Source organism: Lygodium microphyllum, chromosome 4 (assembly GCF_053477565.2).
Source record: "Lygodium microphyllum isolate KBCC chromosome 4, Lygodium_microphyllum_v1.1.10, whole genome shotgun sequence".
Taxonomy (NCBI): Eukaryota; Viridiplantae; Streptophyta; class Polypodiopsida; order Schizaeales; family Lygodiaceae; genus Lygodium; species Lygodium microphyllum.
Window position 1 is genome coordinate 64,995,661 of NC_141138.1, and position 26,556 is coordinate 65,022,216.

General features: G+C 47.2%; 1 protein-coding gene across 1 annotated transcript in view; it reads right to left on the reverse strand.

The window, feature by feature from the left end:
• LOC148037115 (histone acetyltransferase HAC12-like) overlaps positions 1–26,556 on the reverse strand; it is a 108,114-nt gene that overhangs the window by 67,885 nt on the left and 13,673 nt on the right. The window lies entirely within an intron of this gene.

Genomic DNA, 26,556 nt, shown 5'->3' on the forward strand with positions numbered 1-26,556 from the left:
CTGAAAGAGAACATATAATATATACCACCCTTGAGTTCTCAGCAGATCAAAATTTTCAGAATCTAAATCATTTAACTACTCCAAGCCTCCAGTTCATGTCCACCATGCACTTGAGCCACTACTTCAAAGCAACTCCAATTGTAATTATATTTAATATGGTTTATGAAATATATCTAGAAATTAATGGATATTATTATTTTTTCTGATTTGCTGCATGATTGTACTTGTGGCATGTGCATGCATGTGACACTAGTTGCATTGTACTAGGTGGATAGGTAAGATTTAATGTGTATTGTGTTTGATGAGATTGATACGTAGAGCAATATAAATATAGGTGATAGGTAGAGCAATATAAATACTATGTGGATAGGTGAGATTTAATGTGTGTTGTGTTTGATGAGGAGATTGATAGGTAGAGCAATATAAATATAATGATTTTTACTATTTACCAATGTGTCTCCATTCATGTTGCGGATTAATATTTACCGGTGTGCTCATTCCTTTAAGGCATGGGACTGTTTACTTTTTATAACCTTTATATGTTATTATTTGACTTTTGCCTTTTGGCAAGACAATTTTTTGCAAGTTTAGAAGCATGGTTTAGACCTTAGAACTCATTAGAGAAAGCAAACTATTCAAATAAAGGAAAGCAAAAATCCCAAAATGGATGTAAATTGCTCAAAATACATCCATGAGAGAGGTGCTCGACCATACATAGGGGGAGATTGGACCTAATCTCGTGTCGTATCTTCTTGTTTATTTGTTTTGAAGAGTTCTTTTAGTTTTTGTTCTGTACGATTAAGCCATGGTAAAAGAGGTTAACACCAACCTTGCACCACCTAGAAGCCACTAGCATATGCTTTGTCACCTGGTAGCGAGTGACCTCCACCACCTTTGCTCAGACCACACACCAAAGTGTGCAATCTGTAGCAAGGAGGCATGGGGAACAGTTGCAGGCTAGCAGAGTAGTGGGCAGGCAGGAGTAGCTCATGGGAGAGGACAGCAGGCATATGGAAGTTGATGGCAGGAGAAGCTAGCAGGGAGATATGGCAAGAGAATGCAATGCATAACAAGAGCAACACGGCAGGTGGCAGAGGCTGGGATGGGGGTAAGCAGGTGGCAAGGGTGTTAGACGAACAGCTGAGAGAAGGTAGCAGGCAGTGCAACGACGGAGGGAGCTCATGTACTGAAAGGATTTGTGAATAGAACGGTGAAGAACTGAGCCTATGAACCTCTTTTCATCAGTTAAATCACATACCTGTTGATCTTCTCCAATCACTTTCACTAACCTTAGATGGAGTTAGTCGGTGTTGAACTCCTTGCAATCACACGAGGCAATATGAGCTAGAAAGTATGCTAGACGAACATGGTCGCGTGTGCAACTCAATTTTTAAATGGCTCTAGCTAAAGCCTAGAGAAGTTGGTTTGACCAGTTCATGGCTGAACTTATATGACTGCTGGTAAAATGTAAAGTCCTTGCAGGTCATCTTCTAGTCATTACACATGCTGCCACATCGCACTATTATGCTGCCAACCAATCCTCCTAGGTCTTTACAATGAACATACCCTCCTCTCTCAGCCATCACATTCTTTATGCACTTCCTTCCAGGGAATGGGGTAAAAGGTCACTACCAGAGGGAAGCTTGTTAGTGCAACCTCCCACTTTTAAAGCTTGCAATTTGTCTTTAATCATTTGATTATGTAATCATATTTATGATGCAAATACTAAGTACTCAAATGATTTTTAAGTATAGAACACAGTACACTGCCTCAATGTCATTGGTTTCTATACTTAAAAATCATTTATGCTGTACACATTTATGCTACACAGTACAGATTTATGCTACACAGATTTATGCGTATAGAACACAGTACGCATTTATGCTACACAGTAGTAGCATCTCCCCTTAGACATGATTGAGTGGCTGCTCTTCCAAGCAACTCAATACTACATGATGATGGCATGAACATCGTCCCCTTACTACACCCACAAGCTAGCATTGGGAAGTGCAGCTTCCCTTCTCAGCTAGTCACCAGGCACCACTGGATAGCACCCAGCTCCCCTTCTTCCTCGCCGTCAATCACTCTTCAACGAACCCTAGAGTTTCCCTATGACCATACATCTAGCATCCTCGAGCAAATAGCCTTTACTTCAATGGAGCATGGGATTTCAGTAAAAGTGCCCAAAAGGTGGTATCTCCATAGCATTTTACTTCACTTGCTAGGCAAAGAAGAAGGATCCTCTCCTGCATGCCTTTCAGCAGATCTTTAGCTCTAGGAGGATGCTTAGGTAGTTTGACTACTGATCTAATGTGTCTTCTCCCCAAAAGGGGGGGCCAACTAGAGCTTACTCATGGTGTCCAATCACCCTTTTATCAATTCCCTATAAGGCACCAGCAAATATGATCAACAGCAGACATCATCCCTTCCTAACATCATTCATGATAAGTCAAATAGGTTTCGGAGCATTCTAGATAACAACTTTACCTTCATACAAAGTGGGTGTAATATCCTAGCACATGCATGAAAGGGGGGAATACTAGCTCACACATGAAAGGGGGGGAAATTGACTTTTAAAAATAATAATAATAATAATAAAGGCGGCACTTACATTGGTGGGACAATTGAAGCTGCCACCGCCACCTCTCCTCGTTGGCCTCAACCACCACCATACACATCATGTGATCCTCAAACGTCCTCATAATCATCATCACCATCCACTGTTGCTATGCCAATCACTTCGCAACCGCACATGCATGCATAAATTGATGATGCGGAGGATAGGACTGATCGTTCAGCACAAGAGGGAAAACGGGAGGGCTATTACTCCCTATAAGGCTATAAAGCCTTAGAATTAGCCATTGGAGGTACATTACAAGGTCGAAGTGTTGCAACTCTAACTCTTAAGAGAATTGAAATGATATATTAACATCTACAAAAGCCGAAAATGACCTATGAGACTATGATTTACAGCCATTTGTGATGATACAATTGGAAGAAAATAAGTGTAAAAGAAAATCAACTAAATAGGCTACGATATATTGGTAAAACCCTAGCTAATACAATTCTGGTATACAAGATCCTCAACAATCCATCAAGTATAGAGCCAATGAAAGGGCCACTAATAGGGGGGGACATCATGAAGGTACATATGAGAGGATATCATGGAGGTATGTGTGACCTTGCTCTAGCCCGAGCAATGATCTTCTGTATCTGCACATGCATGTGGCATTGTCATCATTGTCAGGGTCTCGGGCGTCAAGATTGGCCAAGCTAGATGGCATGATCAATCAATCTCCCTCATATAAGCATAGGCTAATGTAGTGTTGGGGTCTCCTCAGTGGTCCTATGTTGGGGCGGGGATGAAGTCTCCTCGATTGCCCTCCTGAAGAAGCTTGTAAGCTACCTCTATGTAGGACCTCTGTGTCCTGGGGCTTGACTCCTAAGGAGTGTCTCTCTAAGTCGTCGAATCTCCAAAAGGAAGAGGCCAAGGCATCTCTGGTCTGCATAATCCATGATTCTTGATAGGGGGCCAACTGAACAAACAATAAAAGCAGCCTTGAACCTCATAGTAGGCTGGATAGCGACGTATACAGTGCTCCTTGGTTTCTAGCTCAAGCTAGTAAATCTGGCATACATGCTCCTCCAGTGGTATGGATCTATATCTGCCAATCTCAATCCCTAATTGATGTGAGGATGTGCTTAACAAGCCAATAGCACATATGATCTTGTGGGATAGATGAGCATCCATGTATCTTGGGCGGATAATAAAGCCATTGTCTGTAGTGTGGAAAAGATGCTCTCTGTAGAAAACCATCTTTGTCCCTAGTTCCTGCACCAATGCTAGCCAAGTTCTCCTGTTATCGAGAGTTGGGTGATGTCTACCCTGATGATCTTGCCGATCTCCAGTTGGCTCAAGGCAAGGGATGGCACATCCAAGGAGTACTAAAAGGGGGGTAGTCTATCCATGCTGAGGCCATGTAACTCTAACCAAGCTGATATCTGTGCATACCAACATGAAATATCACCCTCTTTGGCAAGCTAACAGGACTCAAGCCAATCGGGCGTATCTGTGTGGAGGTAGATCCCATAAGCTATGAATATAGGTGACAAACGGGGTGAGGGCCTCTAGTACAATCCGCATGACTACCAGCTCGGCCCTAATGATCTCGTGTGGGACCGAGGCCTAACATTTAATCATTTTAGAGATAATGGATACAAGGGATCTCTCCATCAATCTCCATCCATCATAGGTACAACCTAAACGACTGCAGTGGTCAAAAGGCTGCATCCCCATATTTGCACTCCATATAGCAATGTAGACGTGACCAACATATCAAATAGCCATAGCATAGTGCAGGGTTCCTGGAGCTGGACCTATGAGCACATCCTTTCCAAGCCCCCTAGTGCTGCATATCCCCCAATCAATCTGGTACTTGCTGCCTCTCTCATAGAGAAGGTGGGACCGGTGAATAGAACTCCCAAGTATATATAAGATTCCACATACTCCATCTCCTCTTGCCCATAAGTGAACTTAGGTGCTGATCTCCTAACCCGTTGTTGTTGTTGTGTAGTATTAAATACCATAACCTTGGTTTTACCAAGGTTCATTGACAACCCATTATCCTACGCATATGAGTGTAATGCATCTAAGTGTCTCTATAGCCCTTGTGGAGAATCGGCTATCAATACAATGTCATCTCCATACATAAGAGGTGTATCCAAGTACCAGCTTGGGGAGGGGGGGGCGGCTCTGTCACCTCCCTGCAAGATGGAATCAAAAATCCCATCAATGTAGATGCCAAAGGGGAGATCCCTACTTCACTCCTATGGTGGAGTGGACAAGTGCTGAAAGGCCTTCAGGTGTCCACACTTTGACAACAACCCTCTCGTAAAGTGCGAGAATCCCCCAAATAAGCTCCTAAGATACTCTTGTGGCATGCAATCAGTGCAACAGTCTATCTCTCAACACAATGTCAAAGGCTTTGCTGAAATCCACAAAGCAATAGTAGATCCATCAGCCATGAGCTCTACCCTCCTCAAAAATTGCTCTGAGTGTGAGGATGTGATCCAATGTGAAGAATCCTTTCCTGAGGCCTACCTGTCCCTATGCTCTAAGCCCCCATCTATCTACCCAATTGCTCTACTCATGCTCAAGAATAGAGGCATATAACTTGGTCGATGTGTGACTAACCATAATAGTTTTATAGTTATTAGGCAAGGTAGGGTCCTCTGACTTGAGGATAGGGACAATGGTATTCATGCTCCAGCTCTTTGGGAAGCCTTCGCACATTGCTCTATTAAACATGTATGCTACTGGCCCAGCCACCAAGTCTCTAGCATGGATCAAGTGCTCAGCCACCAATGCATCAAGATCTTGTGCCCTCCCTCTACTGAGTCTATCAATAGCATCCCGAACTCTATCCTCTGTAAAGAAAGTAGAGGTCCCTAGATAGGGCTTTGGTGGGTCTAGTAGAGGGGGCTGGTCTATCACTATGTAAAGACTCGTTGCATACTGCTTCCGTGTAGTAGAGGATGTAACAGGTGTGACTAGGCAATGCTCTCTAAATAGCCTCCAAGCCTCTGTAGAGTCCTGACTCCAGAACAACCGGTACAGATCTCGCTCCAACTAGGCCAAGAAAGCTCTCTTCTTCTGTCGTATGAGGCGTCAAAAGAGTAGCTAAGCTTGTCTATAGGTGATGGATCCCAAGGCTCTCTCTCTCTCTGTAGGCGAGCTTTGGTCTCCCTACACTCATCATCATACTAGCCATTCGGAGGCATCGACCTTGAGATTGCCCTTTGCGTGAGCTTTGAGTGTGGGAAGGCTTAGCCTACTTCTGTCTGCAATGAGTCACTAAACTACTGGGTAAGATCCTGTTGTGGGATGTTGGGATCTGCATCATTTAGTAGTGTGATAATCACCTCCACATAAATATCCTCTATCTCCTAAGAGAAGTAGTATCTTGGGTGTCGAGGGGCCCCAAAGACCATATGTGAACTAGAGATCTATCACAAAAGACAAATAAGCATGGTCCACAATAGTTCCAATAAGTTGCGGTGACACACTGAGCTCCTAGATATGGGGTGTTATGAGTGGCGCAGCAAGTGCATAGTATACTATGCTGGCACTTTATGCGTGAGGATAACATGTGAAGGCTCCTAATAGGGGAATTCTAGAGAAACCATTGAGTATAGCCAATCCATACATTATACCCATCTCCACGAGGTACCTCCCATACTCTATATATTCCCCTGTGTCCTGGGAGAGCTGCTCTAGTTGGAGCTCCTGCCACATCCTATTCCAATAGTACCTCCTCTGATGCATCAAAGAAGGACACCTAGTGGAAGGCCATTTTGGTTGGCATTAAAGCCCCCTAGTAAGATGACTTCTCCCTCTTTCAAGAACTCCCACATGTCCTCATCCAAGGCCATGTATGATGATTGCCCCTTGGGTGGGGCATATTGGTACATCATGGGGGGAAAATAGCAAATGGCAATGTAGAGGGTCTACTCTTCACCTTTTACTCTCATCCACATGTACCTAGCCTGCTCATCCTTGCAGACTACTTGAACCATGTGCTAAAGTTCCTCTTGAAATAGTATTGCCACTCGACCTGAGCCACGACTACTATAATCTATACAAGTCTCCTTCCTGTATGCTAACTCCCATTTGTAGCCTACTACCCATGGTAGTGTGGTATGTGCTCCCTGATGTGTCTCTAAGTAAAAGACTATATCTCTCCCTTTGAAGGTCTCCTCAAATTCTCCTACATCTAGTTTCAAGGCTCTGTTACAGTTCCAGACTGCTACTTTAAGGCTGGTCTCATAGGTCTCACATTGACGTTTGTTGCATCTTTCCATGATTACAACTCTCCTGCTTCGGTAAAAGGCAAGTTTGCTCTCTTCTCTTGCTGCCTTGATTTTGGGCATACACTCCCTCATGTGGGCCAACAGGGTCAATGTGAGGTCATAATCCAAAAAGTGTGTAGAGCACCAGAGACGCCGCAAGGCTAGATAGAGGAGGAGACAGCACGAGCGAAGAGAGCACGCTGTTGAGAGGCAAAGGCACAAGGGCCTAGAGCTGAGACAGTGGAGAGTGATCAAGGACCTCAGACTGTCAGCCCATGCAGAGCCACTAGAGTCCCCCCACTCCCATAGACGCTCCTCTAGATGCCTTGGAGCCAGAGGTCCCACAACCACTAATAGGGGCAGCACTGCAGATGGATGTGATTCAGCCCACGGAGGCAGCAACACTAGTAGCTTCTCAGGAGCTACAACATGCTACAGATACGCCACAATCCCCCAGACCAACCCCTCATCAGGTTGAGCTTCCCGAGCTTAGCCCATCTTAGATACCCGACACACAGCAAGCAAGGGAGGCCGTGATGGCCCAGGACAATGAATAGGAGGTAGAGGACTCAAATGACTACTCTGAGGACTTCCCCCCATTACACCCCGCAGCAGAGATAGCGGAGAGGACACATGATCGGGTATATATGTTAGCAGAGTATTTGTCAGCTCATGTGTGAGTCTGAGCTTGATCTGGGCTGGGCATTTTTATTAGGTATTTTAGGTATTTTTCTGGTGTGGCATTTTATGCCAATGGAGCATTTTATGCACCAGTCGGCCAACATTAATGCCGGTCGACCAGCATTATTGCTCCCCACTTTTCAGCCTATTTATACTCAGTGCTCCTCCTCAGTCATTATCATCATCTTCACCATCTGCAGACTCTGTGGAGAGAGGAGCCAGTGCCAGTGCCAGTGCCAGTGCCCACGCAGCCAGTGACTCACTGTTGTATGTGACTGTCTCGTGTTCAGATATATGGATTCCATTTCCCGTGCATACATCTGAGTTCTCATCTGTATCGTGTTCTTTTCTTTTCTCTTTTTGTCTTGTGTTTTAGCAGTTTATTTCAGCACATGTTTATGCTTCCACCGCTGCTCCACTTCTGACATGGTATCAGTTTTCAGGATGTGTGTTTCTGCTGTGTTTTATTGCTGATTTCAGGACTGTTTTGTACCCCTGCTGATCAGACGACTGCTGCCGCAGCCAGGCGATCTGTTTTGGGGCTGTTTTCAGCCTGCGTTTTTTGCAGTTTTGCCATCGCCTGCTGGCTATGCACCCTCTACTGCCTGCGTTTTTCATCTACAGCTGCTGGCAACAGTTTTCTACCTGTTTTCCTGCAGTTTACAGCCTGCGTTTTGCTGATGCAGCATCTCTCGTGGCTGGATGACTGTTACTTCAGGCCGTTTTTGCTGTCTTTGGCAGTTTTTGACTGATTTTTTTACTTTCTACAGCAGATTTTGTCTTCTATTGATCAGATTTTGGGTTCTATTGCATGTGAACTCTCATTTTCTGCAGTCTGTGCTTGTGTTTTGGCTGTGTTTCCTCTCTCAATTCCATCTCTTCTCTACTTCTCTTCTTATCCTCTCCATATGGCTCCTCCGTGCACTTCCACTGATGATAAGTTACATGGACCTGATTATCTCACATGGAGTGCTGTCATGAAAGCTTGGTTTGTGCAGAAGCGGTTATGGTACATCATCTGTGGAGCTATTGCTCGACCTCTCCGTCCTTTTCCTCTTCCTGAAGACTTTGATGAGGACAACCATGAGGAAGCAGTGCTCACATGGGACTCGAACGATGCCCGTGCTTACTCGGCGTTGCTTCGGTGTATTTCTAAAGCGGTCTTACCGGCGGTTACCTCCTGTAGGACATCTCCTGAAGTATGGCAGAAGTTGCAGCAGATGTACGAGGCACCTTCCATCATGTGGGCAGTCACACTTTATGGCCAGCTCCAGCAAATGAAGTTTGAGCTGAAAGATACTATTCAGTCTTTTCTTCTTCGTGTTACGCATGTACAGGACCAGCTTCGGCACATGCAATCTGCTCTTCCCGAGGCGCATCTTGTCGGGACGGTCCTCTACAAGCTCCCCCCGGAGTTTGATGGAGTGGCCAATGCTTTGCGGGCGCAGACATCATCGACTCCTGTCAGTTTTACACATATGACCTCGATGCTTCTTGAGCATGAGACATCCTTGAGATTACAGGGGCGGCTTCCGGCACATTATGGAGGCGAGGCTTATGTAGCGTCAGAGAGGGGTAACGGGAAGAAGTCGAAGGCCCAGTGTTACCACTATGGCAAGAAGGGACATTTACGGAAGGACTGCAAGACGTTAGCGGCTTCCAGGAAAAAGGAGCAGAAGACGAAGCGGGATGTTGACTCTACCGATGAGTCCTCTCCTTCATCAGACTCCGACTCCAATCCTCCGACCAAGGTGAAGTCCAAGGCACGGAAGGGATCCTATTCTTCGGATCGCGGGAAGGGCTTGGTGGCCCCTTCCTCGGCTGCTTTCTAGTGGTGGTGATGAGGTCCTCTCTCACGACTCTCTTGTGCCAGAGAGGGAGTGTGAGCGGGTGTTCAGATGGGGCAGCCGCACCTCATCTATACTTTTATATAGGTGCACAGGTTCCAGAGCGGGACGTCCCTAACGCATCGACTTCAATCTAGCGGAATCAAATCCTGGAGCTGGGGTTGACATCTTCATGATGAGCTGGTTATCTGATAGAGAGCGGGAGGCTTTCGTCTGGAGCTCACATGAGGGGACACTTTGGCGGTCTGGCCAAAGGCGGGGAATCCATGGTCACCTATGTTCAGGGGCATTTTTGACAAGATGGTCTTGTATGCTACTGCGAGACATTGGTGAAGGACATAGAGACATGCTATGATCTTCTCTATTTTCAGGTGTTTGGTACGATCGACATCGACATCAGGTTCTCTCCGAGGCACCTTGGTGGTGGCTTGATCACCCACTGCTTGGGTATCCATGGTTCTACTTGGTGGTTCTATGTTGTATAGTTTCTGATCCCTTTTCATTGTACTATTGTATTGTATCAGATCACCCATGATCTGAGAGAGGGTGTTAGCAGAGTATTTGTCAGCTCATGTGTGAGTCTGAGGTTGATCTGGGCTGGGCATTTTTATTAGGTATTTTAGGTATTTTTCTGGTGTGGCATTTTATGCCAGTGGAGCATTTTATGCACCAGTCGGCCAGCATTAATGCTGGCCGACCAGCAATATTGCTCCCCACTTTTCAGCCTATTTATACTCAGTGCTCCTCCTCAGTCATTATCATCATCTTCACCATCTGCAGACTCTGTGGAGAGAGGAGCCAGTGCCAGTGCCAGTGCCCATGCAGCCAGTGACTCACTGTTGTATGCGACTGTCTCATGTTCAGATATATGGATTCCATTTCCCGTGCATACATCTGAGTTCTCATCTGTATCATGTTCTTTTCTTTTCTCTTTTTGTCTTGTGTTTTAGCAGTTTATTTCAGCACATGTTTATGCTTCCACCGCTGCTCCACTTCTGACAATATACTAGGAGGCAGCAGAGGCAGGCATGGGCTATACAACCACGCCGGTCCGAGAGGTTGAGACACACTCCATGAGGATACTCTCATGGAATGTACAAGGCTTCGGAGGTCATCACTTTAGGCAAGGCCGGAGCCTCATGCGACAGGATTTGCACAGAGCCCTAGTAAGAGGATCGATTGATTTTCTTATGTTACAGGAGCACCATCTTTCAACAGGTAGAATATCCCAATGTTGTGGGAAGCTTCTGCTAGGTCAAAGTCACACTTATTGGGCAACAACTGTAGGTGCTACAGAGATACAGGTTGGAGTATGCATATGTGTTGGGGAGCAATGCACTTAGTCGGTACAGGGATGGGTATTCTGATTCCAGGGAGAGCCATGTGGGTCTCAGTGAGAGTGGAGGAGGCACTCATTGGTTTATTGGCCATTTATGCCCCGAATGGCCAACGAGACAGGAGATAGTTTTGGACCAGTCAGTCTCTACCATAGGTTGATTGTTGGATGGTAGGGGGTGACTTTAACATGGTGGAGGCTCTTGAGGATAGGAGAGGCAGATGCACAGAAATCATTAGGGGAGGAGATCAGGCTGCTTGGGAGGAGTTCTTATTCCAAATTAGAGGCCATGACCCATGGTTCACAACAGAGTTTGGCACGACCACAAGCTCACTTCAGTTCTCTAGGAGACTAGGAGAGACAAGGCGATAGGAGCCAGGGCTTTCTCCAGGATTGATCGTTTTTATGTGGATGACTGGGCCTACGACAAAGACGGCCTTACAGGCATCATACCTAGCACGACCCTCACGAACCACTCACCGATTCAGATACTTCTTTTTGAGAGAGTAGGGGGACCCCATTCCAATGTCAAGATTCCAGAGCACTTGTTTTATGAGGATGATCTTAGAGACACAATCACACAATGTTGGAGATCTACAACTAGATGGGTAGCTAGTGATTTGGATGAGAGCATACAAGAGATTAGTTCCCTCCTCAAAGAGAAGGCCACTAGGAGGAGCCAGAGCCTTCTAGAGACGGAAAGAGTTGCTAGGGCATCATTGGTTGCCTTACAGAGGGAGGAGGAGATACGGCCAAGATGCAAATGGATAGTTGATAGGATGCATACCGCCAAGGCAGAGATTGACTCCATGAAGGAAGCTAGGTCGGAGTATATATTTCACATGAGAGCCTCTTTTTGGACTCAGTCTGGGGACAGGGTTGATAGGGATTTTTTCCACACCACAAGGCCTAAACACTCTAGACAGGGTGTTTGGAGACTCAAGAGAGCTAATCGATCTATTGCGCAGGAGGCGAGACAAGTGGCCACACAGTACTATACATCCCTATTAGGATTCACCACTAGACCCCCTAGATATGAGAGAGATAGAGAAGCAGTTTGGCAGAGCACACAGAGGGTGGTTACAGAAGGGATGAGCAGACATCTGATGGCCCATTTTACAGAGGAGTTGGAGGAGGCACTTTAGGCACTACACTCAAGCAAGTGTCCAGGGGAAGATGGACTAGATAAATCTTTCTTTGTGAGCTACTGGGATCTTATCAAAAAAGGCCTTCACTTAGCCTTTCAGGAGATTCTCTGAGAGGTGTTGTGCTAAGAATTGCTCTTAGCCACTTAAACAGCCCCAAAACATGCTTATTTTAGGCTTATTTTAGCCAAAACACTAAAACGGGGAGCGGATCAAGAGAGTTAAGTGGAAGAGGATCTAGAACCCTAATTTTCTATAAATTGGCAGCCAATCCTCAACTCTTCCCTCAATCTCGTTTTTACAAGTTTCAGGTGTTACCAGCTTGCTGTCCACACCCCGATCCCGGAGGACATCTCAGCCCTTGCTGTCCATCACTATTCCCTACAATCTGGCGCCTATTTCCAGCCCTCCACACACTGATTGCTGTTGTTTCTGCCTGGCGACTGACTACTGATCATCTGCACTGCTATCGTACAACCTGCCATGTCAGCAAACTGCTGCGTTTGCAGGCTCCAGCTGCCGCCCTGACAGTTTTCTCTCTCCTGCTGCAGTCGCTGCAGTCTTTCTCTCACCTGTCACCTGTCGTCTGCAGTTTTCTCTCTTCTCAGCTACGTTTTCAGTCTTTCTCTCTCCTACAAGCTGTCCTGCCTGCGTTTTTAGTCTTTCTCTCTCCTCACTGCTGTCCGCATCAGATCCAGCTTCTCACTGTTGTGTTTGCTGGTGTTCGACATCCGGAGGCTGCCTTGCTATGATTCGGGATCCGTTTGGAATACGACACACTCTCCTGCTCATTACCCCTACCTTGAACCTTGAGATACAAGACTTCAAGGTTCAGTATTCATTCACTGCATAGTGTGTTTGCTGCATGAGCATCGTATTATTAGTAGTCATATCATTTCATTAATTAACTGTGTTCATTGTCTCTGAGTTACCCTAACCCTAACCCTAACTATGTTCTTTTATCAGTCTGTGCTTTGTCGTACAGTTTCTCTTTATGCTTCTGTGTTAGGGTATTTTCTTTACATGGTATCAAAGCTTGGTACTCTCTAAGAAACCTAGGCCTTTGATCTAAGAGCTCTTCACAAGAAGCAAGAACAACAGTAGGTTCAAATGACTTCGAACACATCAACACCGATTCTGTCTCCAAAACAGCCTATGCCGAGAACCGAGCGAGAATGGGCCGATTAGCTTGCTCCACAACGTTCCGACATGGTGGAAGACACATCTGAGTACATGGAAGAAAAGATAGGCAAGCTGACCTCTGAAGAATATAAACTGATCATAGCCTATCGACGAAAGAAGATTGAGGAGCTCGACCGAAGGATTGCCCTTCAAGAAAAGCTTCTGAATGAAGGTATGCATGATTTTCACTCTTCAGATATTGCGCATAAGTCTGATGATGTTGCAGAGCCGTCGAGACCTCCATCATGGATGGGCCCCCTTTTGGAGAGCAAGATCTAGAGTATTTTCCATTTTTTCAGACTCTTCCGTCCTCTCCGGTGCAAGGTACTTTTGATTCATCTTTTGTGCTTCTTCTTTTACCTCTTCTATTTTGCAATATACTGGTAGAGATCATGTGGAAGAAAGAGTCCAATCTGTTGACTACAAAAAAGGTCCTCTTGAGGACCAATTCTTATATGTTAGCACACGTCGAGGGGATTATAAGAAAAAGCCAGGTAACTCTTCTTCTGCCCTTCCTTTTTTTTCATCTACTTCACATAATCAGAATGAATTTGGTGCTCCTTTCACTTCATTACATGGTGCATCATCATCTTCACAGTTTCATTTTCAGTCTTTAAATGATAAAAATGAACAAAAAGAATATGCACCTCATACAACTCACTTTCAAAACCCACCCATCCCACCACATTCGTCCGCTGCTTCACCACTTCCATTTACACCATTTACATTTCCATTTCAGACACCTCATATCGCACCGCACATCACACCGGGGGTTTATGGAAACATAGGTACATCCTTTAGGACCTTATCCTTCCCTCAGCCGAGTGGTGTTCCACCTACCTCATACACACTTTCGGAATCATTGCAGCCTGGGTATCCCACTCAGTCTCTCCCGAGTGTGGATCAGTTGCCTCCACAGTTTACCTCCATGGCATTGCCTAGTGGACCTTCTGGTCATCCTGTTGTATCCCAGCCTTACTTTGGACAAGGCTACCGTGTCCTAGTGTCTCCACCTACACCGGGACCTTATGGAAACATTCATGTTCCAGTGCCTCCGTATCAATCGGCACTCATTGGACACTCACAGCCTCCTACCTACCCACCTCTTCCCCCTCCCTCTTTCTCTTATCAGACACATCCATCTCCATCATCTTACACCACCTACCCAACACCTCATGGTTCTAGCTCATCTTCTGCCAAGAATGCATTTAATAACAAGACTCGTTTTAACGGATCAAACTTTACTACTTGGTCGAATTTGATGAGGCATGTCCTTGACTCACAGAACCTATGGGATCTTGTGCAGGTGTTGGAACCCCAACCCAATCCCACATTTGTACCATACGAGATCGTCCGCTCATGGAAGGCTAGGAAATGCCTCCGCTATTGTCGAGTTGATGCAGGGCTTATTGCCTGAGTTTCATTCTCAGCTTCAACATTTTGACTTAGCGTCAAAGCTATGGGCACACTTGACTGACCGCTATGTGGCTTGGGATAGGACCCATCGTATTAATCTTAACCATGAGCTTCAGCTTTTCAAAATCACTGACCGGGATGACTTGAAAGTCAAGTTGATTGAGTATCGGCATCTCCTCACTGAATTCTCCACTATGGGGACTCCCAAGTCCTCTGACGATCAGGTCACATTCTTCCTAAATAAACTCCCCAAGAAATACTTCAATTTTGTGGAAAGAATAGTTTCAAAGCCTACCATGCCTACATTCCATGAATTTGAGTGTCAGCTGTTGCATTACACATGGTTGTCCGATCAGTTTCATATGAATTCCTCTTCAGAGGGGGCTCTTCTTGCTCATTCTCAGAAAGGGCAACAAGGAAAGGGCAAACCAAACCAAATCTCCACTCAAAATCAAAATCAAACTCAAAAGCCAAATCAATCTGGGGATTCTCAAGGAAACTCCCAGTCACAACTTAAACCAAGGTGGCAGAATGTACCTAAAAAGAATAGGTATTGTCAACATTGTCAAAAGGCTGGCCATTTTGACGACGAGTGTCGATCAAAGGCATGAGGCACGGCACCAAAACCTAAGTCTCAGACCCTCGCCCCACAATCGGGCAATCCCCAGCAAGGGAGGCAGGGTGATGGCAAGGGCCAGTATAAAGGTCAAACTCACACTGCCACCGCACGGCCATCTCAGTCGACAACGTTCTCAACTCCAGAGGGCTTGTCAGACTGGTCTGCAAAGACCCACATCGTCTCCGTAGAGACATCCGATGCGAGTCTCGTTCACATCTGTGAGTTGCCTCCTAACAAGGTTACTACAGAGGCCCACTCGTCATAGCCGAGCACTTCAGCTCCAATTTGGATTGTGGACAGTGGAGCTACATATCACATGACTCCTATAGAGGACATTTTCCGTACCCGAGCCCCTACAGCCAGGCGGGTCCATGTAGGAAACAACTCCTCGGTCAAGATTCAGGCTTAAGGTTGGGTCAGTTTTGCCACTAACAAGAGTCTGAATCTGGCTTCGCTAGACAATGTATATCATGTCCCTCAACTTGGGGTGAACTTGTTATCTGCTCAGCAGCTTTGCCGGTTGGGGCGAGCAATTTTCTTTATAGCGACCACAATCGAGGTCCTTGACTCTCAGACTAGTTTAGTGATTGCTCGCGATGAGACACAGCCTAATGGCCTATACCATATGACTCATTTTCTCACCGAGCCAACTGCCGAGGGTTCCGTGTTCCATAGCTTCCAGGCCTTAGCCACATCTCAAGAGCCTACGCACAATGAGCGTCTTTGGCATTTTCGCTTAGGGCATCTTGGCTATGACTCACTTTATGAGTTGTCACGCCGTGAGCTGGTTGAGGGTCTTCCACGCTTGAAGCTAGCTCGAGATGTCTATAAAGCTTGTCAGCTCAGGAAGCAGCATCATAACCCATTTTCTCAGCAATCTACACATAGAGCTAAGGAGCCTTTTAGATCGATTCACATTGATCTTTGCAGGCCGACATCCACTGCCGCTTTGAACGGCGCGTTATACTTCTTTTTGATAGTGGATGATCATTCTTAATACATGTGGGTGTACTTCCTCAAGCATAAGTCAGATGCTTTCACATATTTTTCTGCTTGGGTGCTGCTGGTTCATAGCCAGACTGGTCGTCGTGTTGGATGCATGAGGAGTGATAGCAGTGGTGAGTTTATCTCCCACGAGTTTTTCCACTTTCTACAGAAGCATGGCCTTTCTCGCCAACTCACCTCTACCAACTCCCCCTCTCAGAATGGAGTCGTAGAGCATAGGAACCGCACAGTCATGGAAATGGCACGCTCTATGCTGTTCGCAGCAGAGCTTCCTGAGCGCCTTTGGGTCAAGGCTATTAACACTTCGGTGTACATCCTCAACCAGTGCCCGACTGCAGCTCTTTCTCAGAAGACCTCATATGAGGCATTAATTGGCTCTTGGCCTGTTATTTCCCATTTCAGAGTCTTCGGGTGTCGTGCGTATACACACACGCCTGAAGACAAGATAGGTAAGCTTACTCCCCGAGCTGATCTTTTTATTTTTGTGGGATATTCCTCTGAAGCAAAAGCCTATCATTTGTTTGATCCTCGAACAAACAAGGTGATTGTTAGGCGGGATGTTGCTTTTGACGAGAGGGATATTGTACAGTTTTCTGCACTGGATTCCGATCTGTTTCGTTCTTCCGCATCATCCGAGTTCGTGCCTATTGAGCCTGGTCTACTTCCCGCTCCTGACATTCTTGCAGTTTCTTCAGCTCCCATGCCCCCTTCGCGAGACCCGTTACCTCGCTGGTACCAGCAAACCATGCGGGATTCAAGGATCCTACCACTGGATTCCTCTCCGGAGGGACCTAGAAGATCTATCCGGCTTGCTTCTCAAGCATCATTTGCAACACTATTTACAGCTGATTACATAGCGTATTCTAAGCCAGATACATGGCAGGAGGCTCTTCAGCATCCTCAATGGCGAGAGGCCATGGAAAAGCAGCTAGAGAGTATTGACCGAAATGAGACTTTGACATTGGTGGATCGTCCGAGCCACAAGAAAGTCATCGGGACAAAGAAGATTTTTAGGACAAAGCTAAAAGCTTATGGGACTTTAGACAAGTACAAGGCTCGCCTTGTAGTGCAAAGGTTTCAACAAAAACACGGCATTGATTATGAAGAGACCTTTGCTCCTACTGCACGGTTGACTTCCTTTTGGTTGCTACTCGCGCTCACCGCTCACCACAGCTCGCCGATACATCAGATGGATGTTAAGAGTGTCTTCCTGAACGGATACTTGGAGGAGGAAGTCTATGTGGAGCAGCCACCGAGCTTTCCTTCAGGGAACCCTAGGGATCGGGTATTCCACTTGCAGAAAGCTCTTTATGGGTTGAAGCAAGTGCCACGGTCTTAGTTCCATAGAAGGGATGAGTTCTTACAGACTCATGGATTCCATTCTACCCCTTATGACCCAAACTTATATGTTTGATCCACACCATAGGGGGTTAGCTATATCCTGCTATATGTTGATGACTTACTCATCACAGATTCAGATTCTGCTGCCATTGCGGAAATTAAGGCTAAGCTTTAAGCTACATTTGAAATGACAGACCTTGGTTTGTTATTCTATTTTTTGGAGATGGAGGTGGTTCGTTCTGGAGGATATATTTTTGTGTCACAGCAGAAGTACGCACTTCAGCTTGTGGAACAATACACTTCGGATCAGACACAGCCAGTGGCCACGCCTCTTGATTCTACTATCCACTTGTCGAAGGATACCCTAGGATAGCCCTTCGATGCACACACCTATCGTTCTATTGTAGGAAAGCTTGTAAGATAACCATCGCCTCTATAGTCTTTGGTAGGCCATTGGGCAGCCAACGTGCACCCTTTGTCCGATGCCCTGGCTGCTTTGGGGTGGGACGCCTTGGGGTAAATCAAAAATTAGGCTGGCCTTCTTTTCTCGCCCTATTTTGGGCCTGAGAGGGGGTGTTGTGCTAAGAATTGCTCTTAGCCACTTAAATAGCCCCAAAACATGCTTATTTTAGGCTTATTTTAGCCAAAACCCTAAAACAGGGAGTGGATCAAGAGAGTTAAGTGGGAGATGATCTAGAACCCTAATTTTCTATAAATTGGTAGCCATCCCTCCACTCTTCCTTAAATCTCGCTTTTGCAGGTTTCAGCTGTTACCAGCTTGCTGTCCACACCCCAGTCACGGAGGACATCTCATCCCTTGCCGTCAATCACTGTTCCCTACAGTCTGGCGCCTGTTTCCAACCCTCCACACGCTGATTGATGCTGTCTCTACCTGACGACTGACTACTGATCATCTACACTACTGTTGTACAATCTGCCACGTTCAGCAAATTGCTGCATTCGCAAGCTCCAGTTGCCGCCTTGACAGTTTCCTCTCTCCTACTACAGTCACTGCAATCGCTGCAATCTCTCTCACCTGTCAGCTGTCATCTGCAGTTTTCTCTCTCCTCACAGCTATGTTTTCAGTCTTTCTCTCTCCTGCAGGCTGTCTTGCCTACGTTTTTAGTCTTTCTCTCTCCTCACTGCTGTCCGCATCAGATCCAGCTTCTCACTGTTGCGTTTGCTGGTGTTCGACATCAGGAGACTGCCTTGCTGCGATTTGGGATCCATTTGGAGTACGACACACTCTCCTGCTCATTAGCCCTGCCCTGATCCTTGAGATACACGAGTTCAAGGTTTAGTATTCATTCATTGCATAGTGTGTTTGTTGCATGAGCATCGCATTATTAGTAATCATATCATTTCATTTATTAACTGTGTTCATTGTCTCTGAATTACCCTAACCCTAACCCTAATTGTGTTCTTTTATCAATCTGTGCTTTGTCGTACGGTTTCTCTTTATGCTTCTATGTTAGGGTATTTTTTTTTACAAGGGATTGATTCATCTTATCCCGAAAGGAAGTGGAGATAGATTGGAGATCACACAATGGAGACCAATCACCTTGCTTGGAACTGACTATAAGATCCTGGCAAAGGCGATTAGTCTCAGGTTGGCACCATTGATGGCAGGCATAGTTGCACTCGTACGTAGTACGAACTGGTTCGTACTATACAGTTCGTACCGTACCGTACCATAATAATTTGTACCAAAAAACAAGCAACTTTTTTTTTTTTGGTTGCTGCTTGGTTGTTGTTGTTGGTGGTGGTTTGGGTTGTTGACTGTTGTTGTTGTGGTGGTGGTGGTGGTGATTTTGTAGCCTTGATCGATCAACCAAGAAAGAGGGTGGAAGCTTGATTGGACTCCTCATACATGTTTTGTTATGATTTATCCTAGAGCCAAAGGCCATACATAAGGTATTCAAGCAGTTCCAAACGTTTCTAATTGATGTCCCATCATTTTTCACGTTAGTGTCATCAATAAATAAATTCAGCACCATTTGAGAATCATCAAGTAGCTTAATCCTATTGATTTTACCTTTGTTCATAGCTCATTTTGCACCACCCAACCCAAAGCATTAGTACACATTGCTAATAAAACTAGGCTAGAGGATAGCTTGGCCTAATGTACCTTTTGAGAGTACACGAATTAGTGAATGTACCATTGGTAGCTACTTTAGCCTTAGCAATGCCAAACAAAACCATAACAAAATTCATAAATCTTTTACCAATACCTTTGGTGGTTTGTTTGGTAACTATTGGTCTCACAGGTCATTTTGGCCTCTTGTAGACGTTAATAAAGCATCTCATGTCATTTCATCTCTCTCTCTCTCTCTTTTTTTTTCGTAAAAGGTAATTATATTAATTACGAAAAAAAATACAAGATTACTGGATTACAAGATACATGATGACACAAAGCCATCATGTGAAGAGGTTTTCTCTTTCTCTCTCTCTCTGTTTTTCTGATTACAAAATACACGAGGGCCCTAGGCCAACGTGTGGGGAAGCCCCGTAGTAATGTACTGAAAAGGTTACACCAATCATGGCAACGACCCAGAGGCAATTGCCATATGCCACGGATGCAAATCCTCCCGAGGGAGCAAGTCGGAGTGTCGGATGATATCTAGCTCCCAATGCAAGAGCCCTTTAAGCCTGGCAATATGTCGGGGTACATTAGAGGCCGAATCAAAGAGAAAAGCATTGCACGTGGTCCAAATGTGCCAGCATCCCCAATATCTGAAAAAGTGAAATAAGATCTTCTCATGCAACTGTGGCGGTGCGGGATACTTCGGGCGCACAAAAACCCAGTCGAAAGGAGATAGCGAGGATCCCACCACCGCACGCCAAATGTGCGACAAGAGTGACCAGATATTCTTGGCGAGCGGGCAAGAGAGAAAACGATGTCAGGCCGATTCCGCCGGTGTGGTACAGAAGAAACAATTGCCATTCGAGATGCGACGCTTGGCAAGGGCCGAGGCCAGAGGAAGACCACCAATCATCACCCGCCAAAGAAAAACCTTGCATTTGAAAGGTGTCTTATTTAGCCAGCCCTCCATCAGCGTTTTCTGCCACCATGACAGCGATTTCCGCAGGTCCCAAACAGTGTTAGCTTTCTCTCCCAGCCATTGGTGATCTTGAACAAGAAGATGATACACCTGATTAGTAGAGGCCTTTTCCAGACTCAGGCGGCCTGCAAGGTCCCAGTCCTGCCAAGGGCGGTCCACAGTCAAGGCAGGAAAGGGTTGCCGACCCTGAAGCTCCGACGAAAGCTGCTCCCATAAATCACGGTATCCACGCGGGATCTTGAAGAGTCGCCGAGCAGTCCGAAAAGATACGAGGACATTGCGAGTGGCAAGGGTAGCATCCGCCACCGACGTCACACCTAAACGGGCCATGCGATTAAATCTCGGTCTGAGTTGATGTTTATCTTCCCATGAAAGGAGTCTCGATACTGCCAACAATTCCAGCTGAAAGGAGTTAGTCTGCAAGCGGTCCCCTACTGGGTGCCAACGGGCCTTTTGGAGCACCACTTTCCAAGAGCCGACCAAGTGCAGTAACAAAGAGGAAGAGGGACTGGAAACACGAGAGTCCGCATTAAGGACATGCCACCAGGAGGCCCGAAGCCGGTGTTACCATGGCGGAGCCCGCTGTCCTCAAGAAAATAGCGGGCTATGATGGTCCATGGGTGATGGTCCACACACATGGCACAAAAAAGGGACCAGCGGAGAGCTAACATATGAGTGTGTGCATCCAAAATAGCTCCTCCACCCATGCGCTTAGGGGTGCATGCGTGTGACCATGAAATCCAGGAAATGCCGGCCTGCAGTGAATCCTTCTTCCACAACATGAAACGGATGGGATGAGTGAGGGCCTTCAAAGTAGTAGGCGTCCATGGCAACAAAGGCAGGAAATATGTAAGCATCGGAAGCATGATTGTCTGGGCCACTTTGAGGCGGACATGGAATGGCCACGCTTGCGACTTCCAATACATAAACTTCGCCGCCAGTTTTTGTGAAATCCACTCCAGCAGGTCTTTTGGCCGTACATCCACCCCCAATGGGTATCCAAGATGCCTGACAATGGAGCCACGGGAAACCACCTGGCCTTGCCAGCCTAAGGACTGCAGATCAGGCTCCGTACAACTGAGAATGGCTGACTTAAGGGCATTGATGCGAAGCCTAGAGGCCTGACCAAAGAGTGTCCAAACATCTAATGCCCTTCGAATGTTGTCCCTGTCCGCCTGCAAGATCATAAAGATATCGTCAGCCAAAGATTGGCTAACGAAGTGCTGACCCAACGGAAGAGACAGCCCAGCCAGCTGAGCAGATGCTGCCATGGAGGATAACATTGAAAGGACCGGGTGAGTCGCCAGGGCAAAAAAGAGCGGGCTCAAAGGACAACCTGTCTGACCGAGCGCGCAAGGACAAATGGCTCTGTAACTCCACCATTAAGCATAACTCTGGAGGAAGCCTCAGCACTAATGGTGTAGATCAGTCGGGACATGCGGGTACCAAAGCCCATAGCCGACATGAGGTCTGCAATGAACGACCAGTCCACATAATCAAACGCCTTTTCCAAGTCCAATTGGATCAATACCACTTGCTGACCGGAGTGCCGCGCATAGTCAATCGCCATTTGCACATTTAAGATATTATGCAGAATGTTGCGGCCCTTAATGAAGCCATATTGGAGAGGATGCACAATAGCTGGAAGGTGCTTATGAAGCCGATTCGCCAGCACTTTGGAGTAGATTTTATACATGGAGCCCATCAAAGAGATTGGTCTCCAGTGTTGCAACTTTGACGGCGAAGGGACCTTTGGAATTAGTTTGATAAGGCCTTCTTTCCATGAGGAGGGCATGACCCCCGTTTCCCACACCTGCTGAAACATGGCCACCAATGGCTTCACCAACTGCGTGGCCGAGGTCTGAAAGAATTCATTCGTGAGACCATCCCAGCCAGGACTTTTATCATTCGACAAGTGCAACAAAACGTCCATAACCTCTTCCTCGCAAATATTCGTCTCCAAAGCGGCTTGCATATCAAGTGGAACCTGCTGGCGGACCAGTTGATAGAAGACCGAACGGGCATGCGTAACCTGGCTAGAAGGCGAGGAAGAGGAACCAAGGAGTTCCATAAAATAGTTTCTGCACATAGTGACAATGGTCTGCGGATCCGTGACTATGCAACCTTCCGAATCCTGGAGTCTGGTCATATTTTCGCGAGCTGGAGACGCATGCAAGGCGCGAAAGAACTTATGAGACTAGCAGGCGCTATCTTGCATTGTGTCCGTCAAGTTGTGCAGCTTGGCCTGTTGATAAGATTTCAACTGAAACACTTGAATAAGATGGGCCAACCGCCTCTCCAGAGACAGCAGAAAATCATCATCAGGGGAATCCAGGAGCAAGGAACGGACCAACGCCAGTAGGTCTTCTGCTGCATGTCGACGCCGGCGACAAAGCGAGGCATGATGGATCCCATACTGGCGAGCAACTTGCTGCACATTGGAGAGCAGTCGTGCAAATGAAGGCAAGCCCTCCGAGGGGAAGTCCAATAAGAACCTCTCAATCAACTGCTGCATATAGCCCTGGAAAATTGAATGCTTCAAATAAGAGGAGTTGAAACGTAAAGGGAGCCTATCCAGGAATTGCACAAAAGGTGCAATCGAGTGTGCTCGCATCTCAAGCTGGAGGGGGAAATGGTCCGACAACGCATATTGCCGCAAGACCTTCATCTCCAGCATCTCAGGAAGAAAATCATCGCCCTGCATGATATACATTCTGTCCAGTCGAGACCAGGTAGTTGCATATTGTGTGGAATGAAAAGTAAACCCTGAAAAAAAAGGGTGAAGCCACGACCAAAGATCTTGCTTGAGCACGTGCAAAGCAAAGGAATTCCACACCCGGCTTTCCGGCGTATCCATTACCGAATGCCCTGAAGTGGACTGTGAAGAGTCAACACACATATTGAAATCGCCCATCAAGAACCCCCTTCGGCCGAGTGACATGGAGCCTTGCAAAGTGGACCAAAGATCCCGTCGGGATGCGGGATCATTCGGAGCATAGAGGCCCAACAGCCATAAAATCTCTCCTTCAAATAAGACTTCGATCACCAGAAACCGGCCCTGCACATCATTTTTAACAAGGACAGGCTGATATTTCTCATGGACAATCATCAGCACGCCCGAATAGTGCGAAGCATGCGTCCCTGCATAAAACAGACGAAATCCATGACAATCCATCACTTTTCCTGCTTCACCGTGACTTTTGTGCTCAACTGCACACAATACATCCCACTGGTTCTCGTGCAAGACGGTCCACATGGCATGTTGCTTATGGCGAGACCAAATGCCTCGCACATTCCACGTGGCTATCTTCATGTATTCTCAAAGAAGGAAGTCAGGAACGAGGCGCCTGCTGCCTCGATTTCACCTTTTCCGCGAGAGCATCCAGGACACCCTCATCCAGAAAATCAGCCAATACTGCGAAAGAATTCTGGCGACCTACTTTGGAGGTAGAAGGGAAATCCACTACCTTGGGAGAGGGGCGGGGATAACGCCGATCCCAGGGTGTAATAACATTTCCTTTGGCATCGAACGCCAGCTTGGCAGGTGGGCCTCTGGGGCCGTCGGTATAGGCTCTCCTTGGAGACTGATTGCGGGGGCCCGACGGGGCCGTAGGACGCGCAGCCTGCTGTGAAGTGGCCATGTCTTTCCGGCGCGTATACGTGCGCACGGAATCCTGGGAAGCGGGAGGCCCAGGATCCGCCAGGCCTGCATCCAACTTTTTAGCTTTTTTAGGACGTGCCTCAATCCAGTCAGTGCGACCGGAATCCACACTCAGGACCTGTTGTTTGCCTTTATCCATGACATGAGGAGACTGAAGGGCTTCCTGGGGCGTGGCATCAAGCACCATGTAGTCCTTGGGCAGCGCAACCTGCGCATCCTCCGAAGACATCTGCTTTTCAGGACATTCGGCCATGAAATGCCCCAGTTTTCCACATGAAAAGCAGTGGCCCGCAAAGTTGCCCCATTTTAAGCGAAAATACAAAGGATGCATGCCCGAACAATTGAGGCGAAGCCACGCGGGCCTTTTCCTGGCCGTGTCCCAGAGCATGCATAAACGGTTGCGGTTCATCGCCCTGAGGCTTGGGGGAACCAGCACTGTTCCCACAACTGCCATCGCATCCTTCAACATGGGCCAATAGACCGCCGGACAGTTTTCCACCTCCACCCACACCGGGCATTCGCGTTGAAGCAGACGCTGGAAGTCGGCCATGGGGCGCCATGGCACAACATGAACCAAGCGGCGATCAAAGAATAGCGGCAACTTGGACAAGAGCTCAGCGCGATGCGTTTCTGATTTCAGCAGGACCTCATAAAACCCGCGAGGTCCAAGGAAGATCTCCTCAACCGACTCCCCTTGCAACAGATGGTGCAACCACTGGCGAATGTGCGAAAGCACTGGGATCCTGCCAGTGAAGAAAAGTATAACGGCACGGTCATAGAACACCGAGAAGGATCGCAAGACTGATTTGGGGTCGACCGTGGCTTCCAGCACATCATCCGTTCCCGCAACAGAAAAAGATTCGGTATTATGCTGGACATAATCACCAAGCAGAGTATTGGCGAAGTCCAGCAAATGCTCCCAGTCAATTTCCTGCGAATCCACAGGATCAGAGGCCACTTGCGCATAGGAGCGTTCCGGAGGGCTCATTGGCTCATCAGGCGTATGCTTGGAGCGTTTGCCGGCAGGCGGCTGTTCAGAAGTCGGCGGTAACTCCTCCGTGCATGGCACCATATCTTCCGGCTCCTCTGCATCGGAATCAGGGCCAAGGGCTGCCACCGTCCGGTCAAGAAAGTCCAAATCCAGGCCAGCCATACTGCTGTCTTCACACAGAGGGCGAGCTCTCTGGTTGACAGGAGGTGAGCGATCTCTCTCTCTCTCTCTCTCTCTCTCTCTCCCCCGTGAGGCAGCGGTGCACGTCTGTCTGCCTCAGTCGTGGCCTGTCCAGAGATAGTGTAGGTGACGCAGAGGGCAGGGCGCAACCCTAACGATGCAGGTTTACGAGCACGATTCACAGGACTGAAGGGCAGCTGCAGGGGCGACGGCGTGCAGGGACCAGCGACAGCAGGGACCTCGAATCGCAGGGCTGACAGGCGATGTCTGCGACCAAGGCCCGCAGGACAGACGGCCCGCGGCAGGGAGGGGCGGTCTGCCTCAGTCGTGGCCTGTCCAGAGATGGTGTAGGTGACGCAGAGGGCAGGGCGCAACCCTAATGATGCAGGTTTACGAGCACGATTCGCAGGATTGAAGGGCAGCTGCAGGGACCACGGCGTGCAGGGACAACGAGGCTCAGGTTTGATGGCGACAGCAGGGACCTCGAAGCGCAGGGCTGACAGGCGATGTCTTGTGGCGAGCTAACAGGCAGTTGACAGGCGACGGCGCCCCAGGATGGATGGCGACGGCAAGGACCCCTGCACGCAGGTCTGGCGGGTGACGACGGCGAGTATGACCTGACGAGTGACGACGGCGACTAGAACCTACAGGTCAAACGGCCGCAGGGCGAGGCGCTCCGGCGACGACATCCCTCTCCATCGCGTTCCGCGCCATCTCGCGACTCTCTCTCTCTCTCTCTCTCTCTCTCTCTCTCTCTCTCTCTCTCTTCTCTCTCTCTCTCTCAAGCATACATGCCTCTTATTTATATGATCATTCATGTATGATGTATCCACTCCTATGTATGTACTTGGAAGTTGTAGCGCATGCGGCATATGCCATAGAGTTTTTGGCGTGTTACCCTCAAGTATTCATCTTATTTACTCCAATAGCATTGCTATTTAGACTTTAAACATCTGTTCTATCATCTATAGTTCAAAATAATGAAGTTTTTTTTTTTCGTACTAATATCGTACCGTACCTTAAGGTACCATTTAATATCATATTTTATCGTACTAATAATGAAGTTCAAAATAAAATCTTAAGGTACCATTTAGTATTGTATTTTATCGTACCGTATCGTACCATACTTTTCATACCTAACAACTATGATGGCAGGTATTATACACCCTACTCAGACAGGCTTTGTCTGAGAGCACAACATCTTCACCTTCTGGGAGACCACAGCTTTGGCTAGATCTAGG